This window comes from Cyprinus carpio, chromosome B7, assembly GCF_018340385.1.
Source record: "Cyprinus carpio isolate SPL01 chromosome B7, ASM1834038v1, whole genome shotgun sequence".
Lineage (NCBI taxonomy): Eukaryota > Metazoa > Chordata > Actinopteri > Cypriniformes > Cyprinidae > Cyprinus > Cyprinus carpio.
The window spans coordinates 35,367,676-35,379,396 of record NC_056603.1 but is presented as its reverse complement, the minus strand read 5'-3'; the positions used below and the strand labels follow the sequence as shown (position 1 = coordinate 35,379,396).

General features: G+C 37.9%; 1 long non-coding RNA gene and 1 other non-coding gene across 2 annotated transcripts; both read right to left on the bottom strand.

Annotated features, from left to right (window-relative positions):
* Positions 1 to 721: 721 nt before the first annotated feature.
* LOC122138086 lies at positions 722 to 884 on the bottom strand. The gene has a single exon (XR_006155298.1). It is a non-coding gene; the product is annotated as a U1 spliceosomal RNA (small nuclear RNA).
* An 8,671-nt stretch (positions 885 to 9,555) lies between these two features.
* LOC122137871 lies at positions 9,556 to 10,391 on the bottom strand. Its single transcript, XR_006155106.1, has 3 exons — positions 10,347 to 10,391; positions 10,173 to 10,200; positions 9,556 to 10,070 (listed from the first exon to the last, which is right to left on the bottom strand). It is a non-coding gene; the product is annotated as an uncharacterized LOC122137871 (long non-coding RNA).
* Positions 10,392 to 11,721: the final 1,330 nt, after the last annotated feature.

Genomic DNA, 11,721 nt, shown 5'->3' with positions numbered 1-11,721 from the left:
TGCTGCAAATGTTCCACGCAAAAGAGTATCGACTTCAGGGTTTGAGGAAAACGTTTGATAGCGCCTTGCGACTGAGGGTGGTATGCACTGGATACCTGATGTTCATCATATGATCATAAGTTTTATGAATGCCAACATGGCCAGAAAGCTCATGATCATGCGCAACACTCAGTACCTGATCTCTGTAAGGTTTCAGGACAGCAACTTGGAAAACAGTGATCAAGTCATACTTGGCGTAAAATGGAGACCACTTACGCATCAATACATCATCCTGAAAATGAAAAGTGAAAGTGACTTGACATACAGCCAAGTATGGTGACCCATACTCTGAATTCGTGCTCTGCTTATAACCTATCCAAAGTGCACACACACAGCAGTGAACACACACACACACACACACACACACACACACACACACACACACACTGTGAACACACACCCAGAGCAGTGGGCAGCCATACTGCAGCACCCGGGGAGCAGTTGGGGGTTCGGTGCCTTGCTCAAGGGCACCTCAGTCGTGGTATTGAAGGTGGAGAGAGCACTGTACATTCACTCCTCCCACCTACAATTCCTGCCGGCCCGAGACTCGAACTCACAACCCTTGGATTGCAAGTCCAACACTCTAACTGTTAGGCCATGACTTCCCCCAGAAAGCTAGAACAAATGCTTTGTATAAAAGATCAGGAGAGAAAACCCATCTGCTTTGTTTAACCAGCACTTTCAGGGGAGAGCGCAAATGCAGTCCTCCACTACCATAAATTATGCAGTTGAGATTTCCACATTTGGGGATTCGCAGGGGTCAGCACAGCCGGAGTGCAATGGACGAGCCTCGCCCTGGGTGAACCGCCTTCTTGATCATGGTGTCTCCCCTGCCAGGTAAGTATCCTCAAAATAGTATGCCACTGGATGCTCTGACAAAAACTGTACCAACATCTGTCTTTGCATAAACAGAATTGTCAGCACACAGAAACAAATCAGACAGATCCAGAGTATCACTAAATTTGTTAACTTGAGCTCGGGTCACAATGCATGTGCCAAACACATCAGGAAACTCTTCCTGCAGCACTTCACCGTCGTGCACAACCTCGGGCAGACAAAAAAACTTTATCACCTGCCAGATCATTCCCAAGAATGAGCGACACACCTTTAACAGGTAACTGAGCTCGGACTGCCAGTTTAACATTCCCTGAAATAATCCCAGAACGAAGAAACACTTGGTGTAAAGGAACTTTAACTACTGTGAGATCAATACCTTGCACCAGCACATGGGAACCACAGCTTGACTGTTCAGACAACACATTTTGTAGGATAAATGATTAGGCAGCGCCAGTATCACGGAGGATGCGAATATGCTTCACCTCAGACTCGGCTTCACTCAGTTATACTACACTGTCACAAATGAAGGGTTCAAATGTAGACTCAACCTCTGAATTCAGAGACACATTTCACTCAGGTGACAAAACCTGTCTTTCAATCAGCGCAACACTTTTCGAAGGATTTGGTTTTCTACTAACTTTGCATTTCAACATGGAACAATTTTCTACGAGGTGCCCAACCTCATGACAATAAAAGCATTCACAGTTCTCACTACTGTCTGCACTCAAAATGTTCCTAGGTACTACTGTGGCATCCTTAGAACTACGAACTTGATCAGGGAAATTACGCTTTGTGGGTGAAAGCACTACTCTGTGCGCAAGTACAAATTCATCAGAAAGAACTGAAGCCTCAGAAATAGATGACACTTTCTGCTCATTTAAGTAAAACATTTTTCTCTGGTAAACAATTCTTAAACTCCTCCAACAGTAATAACTCTTTAAACTGTTCAAATGCATCTACCTTGTTTGCGGCGGTACAGTGGTACTAGTGCAATTTGGTGACTGATATCAAATTTAGATTAACTTACTTGGGGGTTATGTTGAGATGCGGGAGTGGGACTTGGAGTGGAAGCATTAATGGGTGACAACACAGACACGCTCACACCAGGCGAATCAGCAGCTGAGGGGTGAACAGGTGATTTAGTTTTGAGCTCAAGCTCCAACTCTTTGACCTTGATTGCTCATTTAGTTTCAAGCTCAACTGTGTGAGCATGCAGCAGCTGACTTTGATATTGTTGCCTGCTCAACTCCCACTCTAACTCTTTTAGTTTGATTGCCAACTGAAGATTGCTCAGAGAAGGGAGTTCGATGGGATCTATGCTGGCCATCTCCTCAGGTTTGGGATGCTCCGTCCCTTTACCCATGGAAACTGGCAACTAGTCTGCAACATCCGCTTCACTCACCTCCGGCAAAACTCCACGCTCCACCAAATGCTTATAGATCACATCCTTGATTTCTCACTTCACTGCACAACTAGGAACTGTAAATAATTAATAAATCAGCAAAAATAATTCAGCCATTGAAAACAGATCATCTTTGCAACAAATATCCAATTGTTCAGCAGTAGGCTGAACTGCAAACTTTTCCAATTCAAATTGAAGACATACCAAATTCCTTCCCCTTTAAAGTGAAAACCACTATCCAAACAAAAACATACAAAGCAAATTTCATGAGTTTTTATTTCACTAACACACAACTGTTTTTTGGAGAAAAAAAAACTCCTTTTTAAGACAAGCCCCCAATTTCTGTTACAACTGCTAGGGGTCAGCCGTAACAGGAAAAGGAAGAGAGTCTCAATACCAGAGAGAATTTATTTACAAGTTAAGGTTTAGCGTCAGGGGCAGACAAGGAAAAAAAAATGAAAATGATCTTTGTTTTTAACACTCTACCCTTTCTAAATCAAAATTAAGGAAAACAAAAATACAGTTACAACTTACCTGACTCCCTAAACCAAAAACAATGTGAAAAATGGTTTCAAAATAAAATGGCGTCTGACCCCCTACATCCCTCAACTTGCCAAAACTTATTTACAAAATATTTTAAAAAGATATATAAAAGTTAACAGCCAACAATTCACAATTGGAATCCAAAATTGTAGTCAATCAGGCATGGGTCAAGTTAACAAGGAATATCAAAGAATGGAAACAAGAATACTATCACAGGATTACAATCACACTCACAATCTTAAGCACTCAATCTTAAGGACACACACACTGTCTCTCTGGTAAGACACTCAAAGACTTAAAAGAACGACGATGGTAGTGATGGGCGCATTCGATACACTGCTTCACGAAGCGTCGAAACATTTGCGATTCTTTTGTTTCGAATCAGTGTTTCGGCATGTGTATGAAACGTATCAAACGAAACTCCGATGGTTCACCACTAGGGGGTGTTGATCTCAAAGTGAACCTAAGAACCATTTCTGGTTGCCCAGTTAATAATGTGACATGAAATCCCACGAAATTTTACTATAAAAAATAAAGAATTCAGGCCCAGATGTTGTGGCTTAAACAAAAGATAACTTCCCTTTAACGCATGGCTATATAATTTAAAAAATGTGTAAAAACATTCAGTACTTTCAACCTACAAATCACATCATACCTTAAAAATAACACAATTAGCTTACGATAGAATTAAATCCACCTCCTTCTCCTGACTGATAACACTACTCCTGGCTGCTGGTTTTTATAGACAACTCTAATGAAAACAATTTATTAAATAATAACATAAATTCATTCATTTAATAATTAATTTAGTTCATTGTGTGTTAAGGGTTTGATTATACTTAAAACACATAACACAAACACTAATATTTAATAGTATTTAAGTGTTTATTATTTATTTAAAAAAATGGTATTGCCAAAAAAACATTTCTAGTTGTTTTATATGTTTGGTCTTAGTTCTTGATGGTTTTACAACGTTTTCACCAGCAGGTGTCACCAGCATATGCTGTTTCAAGTGCTTTAAAACATCGAACCATTTTTCGAAGCAATTGGTTCAACTGATTCAATTCTTCGAAAAGCTTCATTTCTCCCATCACTAGACAACGTCAAGGCACAAGGACAAACAACAGACGGTGCATTCCAAACAGGATATATCGCCCTCTGAAGGGCATTTCGGAGTGAAACAATCATGGCCGCCATATTGAAGGGTCTTTCCAAACTGAAGTGCTCGAAGGGTACAACTGATGGGCACTTCAGGCTCCCATGACCCTTTGCGCATAATCTCTCACTCCAGAAGTTAAAGCCTTTGAATGGATTAGGGCATAGGGATGAGCCCTTCCGAATGGAATGTGGGGAGAGTCACACATGATGGCACAATCATGGCAGAGATTGAGTGTTTGGGGCAGCCCTTATATCTGGGTCAGGTGAGGAGGAGAACCAATCGCAGCCTCCAGCAAATTATCTTAAGGAACTGCCCATCTGAAACATATATATAAGTAAAAAAAAAAAAAAAAAAAATTATATATATATATATATATATATATATATATATATATATATATATATATATATATATATATATATATAGTGTATTGTGTATATAATCTGTATATACACTTTAGAATAATGTTCCATCATTAATGAATAACTGAACAAGAACACATGAGTAATGCAATATTAGCACTCCAGTAATTACTAGTATCTGACAAGAACTACCAGTATCTCACACGACTCTGATTAATGAATTAGTAAGTAATAGTTCTTAGTCGAATGTGGTAGTTCACTATTAGCTAATCAGTACTACTATTTTTTTCATACATCCCAAAGAACTACTTTATAACTACTGTATACAGGTTCATAATTAATATGAGTAATGCATAATGTATTGTATTGTAATTCTAAAGTGAAGGCCATGGTAACCCACTAATGACTCAAGTAATACCAAATTCTTCAGTATCTCCTCCTAGAGCTTTAACCCTCTGGAGTCTAAGGGTATTTTTGGGGCCTGGAGAAGTTTTGTCATGCCCTGACATTTGTGCTTTTTTCAGTTTCTTATAAATATCTAAATGGCTGAAAGTCTAACGGCCTCTCATCTGCAGTACGTATTGGATATTGTTGTATTTTAGCTGTGTTTATGTAGTTGGTTGTGTTTTTGAGAAAAAAAATGTTATGCGTGGTTAGTGAAAAACTAAAATTTTTTTAAATCACTTGAATAAGGCAATAAAACACATATATGCTAAAATGCTGGTTCCCAGGAATGCTTTTTTTGAGAAGTGGAGCTTGTAGCCTAGTCATTTTTGTTTTTTTTTTCTAAATGATGTGAAAATCATCTTGTTTACTCACTTACAAACAAAACAAATATATTGACTTTAATCAGGCTAAAACAATGCTTTTAATTGGTTTTAAAGTGGTTTTGGCTACTATATGCTGGTTAGCGTTTCAACTATCATGAATTCACAACTGGAGAAGCTGGTTTTAGCCTGCATAATGAACTGCCAACAAACAGCCATTCAGTCAGCTGTGTAACAGAGAGGGAAGAGCTTTTACAAGAAAGAATGTGTTTTTTGGACACTGTCACGCTGGTCTTAATTTTATGGGGGTTTTTTTTGTAGACTTGGTTTTAGAATATATTTAATTATCCCACAACTGTAATATTGAATCTTTCACTTGTGAGTGCATTTCTTAAACAGTTTATAAGAACAATCAAAGCTGACTTTCAAACTGAATTTTTTGCACCATTTCATAACTCCAGTCCCACAATGTGGACTCTTCAAGGATCATTCTGTTTCAGGCAGTTGCAGTTACAGTTCTGTGTTATTGTTATTCAAATAAATTACATCATGGTAGTTATTATTATTATTGTTATTATTATTATTATTATTATTATCATATTAATTTTGATGCTAAAGAGATGCCAAACTGAGAACATTTTTTTTCAGGTTTTTTAGGGGGGATAAATTTAAAAGAACAAAAGCTAATGATAATGTTACACTTTGTTACAGTTACCATTTTTTGTTACATTGTTGCTTATTTACATCAAGCTTTTGAATGGTATAGTGACTTGTTATTGTTATTGCACAGATACTTTAAACTGAATATTTCTGCATTGACATATACTGAATTCAATCAGGAATTATAGTTTGGAAAAAGTCATTTTGACAAAAAGTCCAACTAGTAAATGTTTACACGTTGCTTTGAAACTTTACAAGTATAAAGCGCTATATAAATAAAGGTGAGACTTACTCATGTTTATGATCTCTGCTAAACAATGAAAAGTGCTTCATTCATTTTTAATCTGAGGAAATGAACCAAATCTAATACATGTACTCCTAAAACCACATCACATCTTTTTGGGGTGAATTATGTCTTACTCCTCTCATGATCCGCGAAGCAAACAGTAAAATACCAAAAAAAAAATATTGAAGAACAATCTCGCATTGTTTGTCTTCTGTTGTGTTAATACATTAAAAGCCGAACGCGCTTCATGCTGGAAACATATGAATCACCAATCCAACGCGCGCTAACGCGCGGGGCGTGGTCGCAATGCTTACTGGAGATACATGAAGTGAGACGTGCATAATTTAAGGACATATTTTTTGTTTTCATATGTTAATTACATTTGATCACAGTTAAAGTATTTGTTTGTCAGATTCCTCAGTCAGATTATGTTAACTTTAAGAATTACGGTAGACATGTCAAGGCTTTCTATAGATATCTCAATACTAGGTCTCTTCGTTGAGTATTCACGGAGTTACAGTTCAAAAAAATGACGCATTTGTATCTGAAGATCAGCGCAGACTTTAAATAGCTGCAGACAGCTGTCCTTGTCTGTGTTTCTGCTAAATTATAAGTGCACAACCTTTTGTTGTTATTATGTCTGTATACAAAAAAAAGTACACCCTTTACAGATTCGATTCATGTATTGCTTCTTATCTTTCCAGATAGCAAAACTGCTGTGTTCTTTATCAACCAAAGCCTTTTCGCGGGGTTGCAGCACTAAATATCTTTATATTCACTTCAACTTTTTGCTATTTAACCAATCGATGAGATCCAGACAGGCGCAATTGTGTCACGTGTACGCGTTAATCGACTCCAGAGGGTTGTGTCAAAAAGTGACAGCTCAGCTAGTATCGGTGTATCAATACTTCGGGAAATTAGTAAGTATTGGTACCATGCAGATATTTCAGTATCGATATTTATTGAAATATCAATATTTCTGACAACACTATTTAGTAGTAGCTTATCAGTGTTGACTGTCGGTTAATGATGGCAGTTACATATGGCAGAAATGTATGGAAAATCAATTAAAGACATAATCAAACAGACGATGAACACTATTAACAGCAATTATTATATGAAGCAATCAAACTTATAGCAAAATTTGGTAGTTCTGTATGTTGTTTAATGGTTGGCATCATCTGAGGTCCTCTGAGGGGTTGGCATCATCTCTTCTCAGGTGTTCTAGATCCAGAATGAAGCTTGTGTAAATTCTAGTTACATCCTGTGGCAGAAACATAGAAACAGATACATAATTAGTGTAGCTGCTGTTTCAACCAAGCAAAATTGATTCGTTTAACCCAAGCTAAAGAATAATAATGTGCTTTTGATCAGATATAACAGTACAAGATAATGAGATGCATTATTTGAATGCTTGGCCAAAGAGATGTGTCTTTAATCTAGATTTAAACAGAGAGAGTGTGTCTGAACCCCGAACATTGTCAGGATATGTTTCTATGTTTATTTACACTTTGATTTGAAAGTAAACAGTGCATCCTTGTGGTGCGGCTGACATAGAGGAGCGTAAGCTGCCTGCGTTCAGCTCATATTCTCCAAAATGGTGCTACGGTGATGTGCAGAGACACAGAGGAGACAAACTGTTAAATAAAGTCATTATTTTTGTTTTATTCGCATATAAAAATAATTCTCTTTGCTTCATAATGTTATGGTTGAACCACTGATGGCAGATGTACTATTCTGACAATACTTTTCATACTTTTCTGGACCTTGACAGTGTATTTAACTTGGTACTCTGTGGGACAGTCAAAAGCCTCCAGGTTTTCATCCAAAATATCTTAAATTGTGTTCCGAAGACAAACTAAGCTTTTACAGGCTTGGAACGACATGGGAGTAATTGATTAATGACAAAATTTTCATTTTGGGGTGGAGTATCCCTTTAATAACTGCCAGCTTGAATGGTTTTGGAACGTGACCTAAAGACAATGATTAGTTAATAATAATGAGAAGCGTTTTTTCTACTACAGGTAACAACTCTTTCAGTAATTTAGTGGGTACTAGATCTAATAAACATGTTGTTGGTTTAGGTGCAGTGATACGTTTATTTAGCTCTTTCTGTCCTATAGTTGTAAAGCACTGCAGTTTATCTTTGGGTGTGATGAATGAAGCTGATGTATTAGACACTGTAGAATCTATATTTGTTATTGTATTTCTTATGTTATCTATTTTATCAGTTAAGAAATTCATAAAGTCATAACTATTAAACTGTGAGGGAATATTTAGATCTGTTGGTGCCTAGTTATTTGTTAACCTAGCCACTGTGCTAAATAAAAACCTTGGATTGTTTTGGTTATTTTCTATGAGTTTGAGGATATGCTCAGCCATAGCAGCTTTTAGAGCCTGTCTATAGATGGATGTACTGTTTTTCCATACAATTCTAAAAACTTCAAGTTAGTTTTTCTCCATTTGCACTCAAGATTATTAGGTTCACTAGCTAGGACCATGCCACAAACAAGCTATTAAACAGTTAGTTGAACAGAGTGTTGGGGAAGAGTAGAAAGAGGACGAAGGGGTAGAGGGAATGGGATGATGGTCAGGTTGATCAGGGCATCTAGAATTGATAGCTCAGAGAGACCCAGGGTGGGGGTACTGTCTCTATCATAAATTTAGGCTAGACAATTAGGACCCCCCCGATACAACCTGAAAGAAAGAGAATGCGGGATAAAGTTGGCTGAATGGATGAGAAAGGGAGGGAAGGGTGGGTTTGAGAGAAAGAAACAAACAGTACGGTATGAGGTGGCCCAATATATGGAGGTTTCTGGAAGTCAGGTGATCGTTTGGGGCGTGGCCCTGCTCCTGAACATCTGTTAACCAATTAACTCCATTTCTTTGTAGAAATAATGGGTATTACTGTTGTACCATGGCGCAGTACGTTTTTCTCAAACCTTTTTCAATTTGATGGGGGCAACATTTGTAATGTATTAAAGAAGATAGTGCCAGTTTTCCTATTATTTTCGTTTATTTTGTTTGTATTTTTGTTTAGTTAATGTGTTTTTGTTGGATCAGGCAGTTTATTTGTCAATCGTTAAATATTAGGAAAAATTATTTCCTAGAAAAATCTGAAGTATTGGTATCAGTGATACTTGTCCTTCAGTTATAACAAATGTCTTTATGTTTTTTCTACATTCATTTGAAGATTGAATGTGAAATTACAAAAATATCAAAGTATATTTAAAAACTTTAATGTTAAGAGAGATTAATAACGAATAATTTCAGAAAAATGTGTGATTAATTAGTTAATTTATTGACTGATGGCACTATTAATAATTTCTTTCCTAATTTCTTTCATTTCATTTATGTAACAAACAGTCCACTGAAGGCTTGTTTAAGATTTTTTTTTTTTTTTTAAGATAAACCCAAGTGCAGCTTTATTCCAAAGTAATCCAAAATACAAACAATCCAAACAGAGACTTGACATGAACAGACTTGATTTGGCATGAACAGACTTGACTCACCAACTGTAGGTTACAACATCAATACATGAGGGCTATTTATAGCAAACAATACAGGTCACATGACAAGAACCAACCAATGAGAGACAGGACACATGACTAAGACAACCGATGAGAACATGACACATGAACCAAAGAACCAATAGCAGGATAACATGAGGTTAAGACAATCACAAGAATAGGTAGGAACCATGACAAGGTAAGTAAAATATCAAAATAAAAGATAAGAAAACAATGAATAAGGAACAAAACCCACGTTACATATCCCCCCTCTAAGGGCGGCTCCAGACACCCAAACAAAACCCAATACCCAACAAGCACAGGAGGGTGGTAGAGCGAAGGCTGAACAGGGGGAGAGATGGAGGGCCAGGCCCATGGAGGGGAACAGGATCAGAATCACAGAACAGTGGTGGGCCTGGGCCGTGGAGCAGAGGCAGACAGTGGAACAATGGCGGACCTGGGCCATGGAACAGTGGCAGACAACAAACAGACCTAACACACAAGGCCTACAACAAACAGAAGACAGCCTCAAAGAAAGGTTACAAAGCATCCAGTCACACTTCTCAAAAAAAATAAAAATAAAAAAATAAATAAATTGATAAGATCACCTGGAAACATATCTTGACATCCAGTCGACTGTAATGGAGTCCATTGGAGGCAAGCACAGTGAGAACCAAAATGCAGCATTTATTGAAAAGGGATCAAACAATAAAAAAAGACTTGACTTCTCATGAACAGACAAAGCATGAGCAGACTTGACATATACAAAACCAAGAACTCACCAACAGAGGTTACAGGCATAATACTCAACGAGAGACAATGGCAACATGAGGGCTATAAATACCAAAAAAAGAGGGTCACATAACATAAACCAACCAATGGGAAACAAGGCACATGACTAAAGCAACCAATCATGAAGTAGCACAAAAAACCACAAGGCCAGATAATAAACCAATAGGTGCATTCAGTTAAATGCAGTGCTGTGCAGATTGATCAAATTCTGACTTGAAGCAGTGCATGCCAGTTAGAAATTTTGTCTGACTTAAGATGGCACCGACGCTACGTGATTGTCATGTGTGGCATCAGAGTACCGCAAGAGCATTTCGAGAGCAGCCGGCTGACTCAGCTGCCGCAGTTTCTCCAGAGCGACTGCAGGAGCGCTGATGACGACACAGCTGTTTCACGACTGGCCAGATTCACACCATGACAATGATCATGTGTGTTTCGGGTTTATTCTAACCTTTTCAGTTCCAATAATGGCCAGAAATCTGTGTTTTTAGAACGGTAAAAGCTTTTTTTTTTTTACTGTAGTTGCACTGTTATATTGAGTCACGTTTATCATACAACACTGATAAAAGCATTTATACCCCCACTTTATTAGTATTTAAAGAGTATATGATTATGTTGAACTTTATTCTTGAAAAGATGGCGCTGTATTACGCAGTATATAAAAAGTGTTTCTGTTGCCCATGAAAACGTTTCTGAAATGTCTGTGTATTTGACAAATATTGCATTTAATTCACTTCATCTGTGACAGAGTTTTGTATTTGAGAGTTATTGTATTTAATTGGATTAGTATGTGTCAGGGTTTAAGTTTCTTTTTTCAACTCCGCCCCTGACTGCAAGCGGCTACACTCGTTGACTGCCGTCTGTAGCCGTGCTTACAGTCGAACACACCTTTTGAAAGCGTGACACATGAACAAAAGGACCACATGGCAGAAGCACATGACAGGGTAAGGGAACCACATGACTAACCAGGAAACAGGACTAAACTACAAAATAAGACATGAAAATATGAACATAAAAAGACAGGCGTGACATCGACTGACTCATCTAAAAGCAACTCGCGTGGGTAACCAATGACAAAACCCTCCTCAGAACTACTCGGACAAGCAAGCTGAGTATGCCCAAGAACAAGACATTTACCATTAGAAGACATGAGACAACTGAAAGAGTTGTAACCTAAACCTGTATAAGCACTATGGTGAGTCATTGTCATTAGGCTTGTTCGAGATAAACTATACTAGCCTGCCATCGGTTGGCAAGACTAGCCGCTTGCAGTCGGGGCAGAATTAAAAGCGAGACGTCAGGCCGGACACTTTCTGCTCCTGGTAGTGAAGTTCTCACAGTGTTTGCATACTCTGTCACTGATGAAGT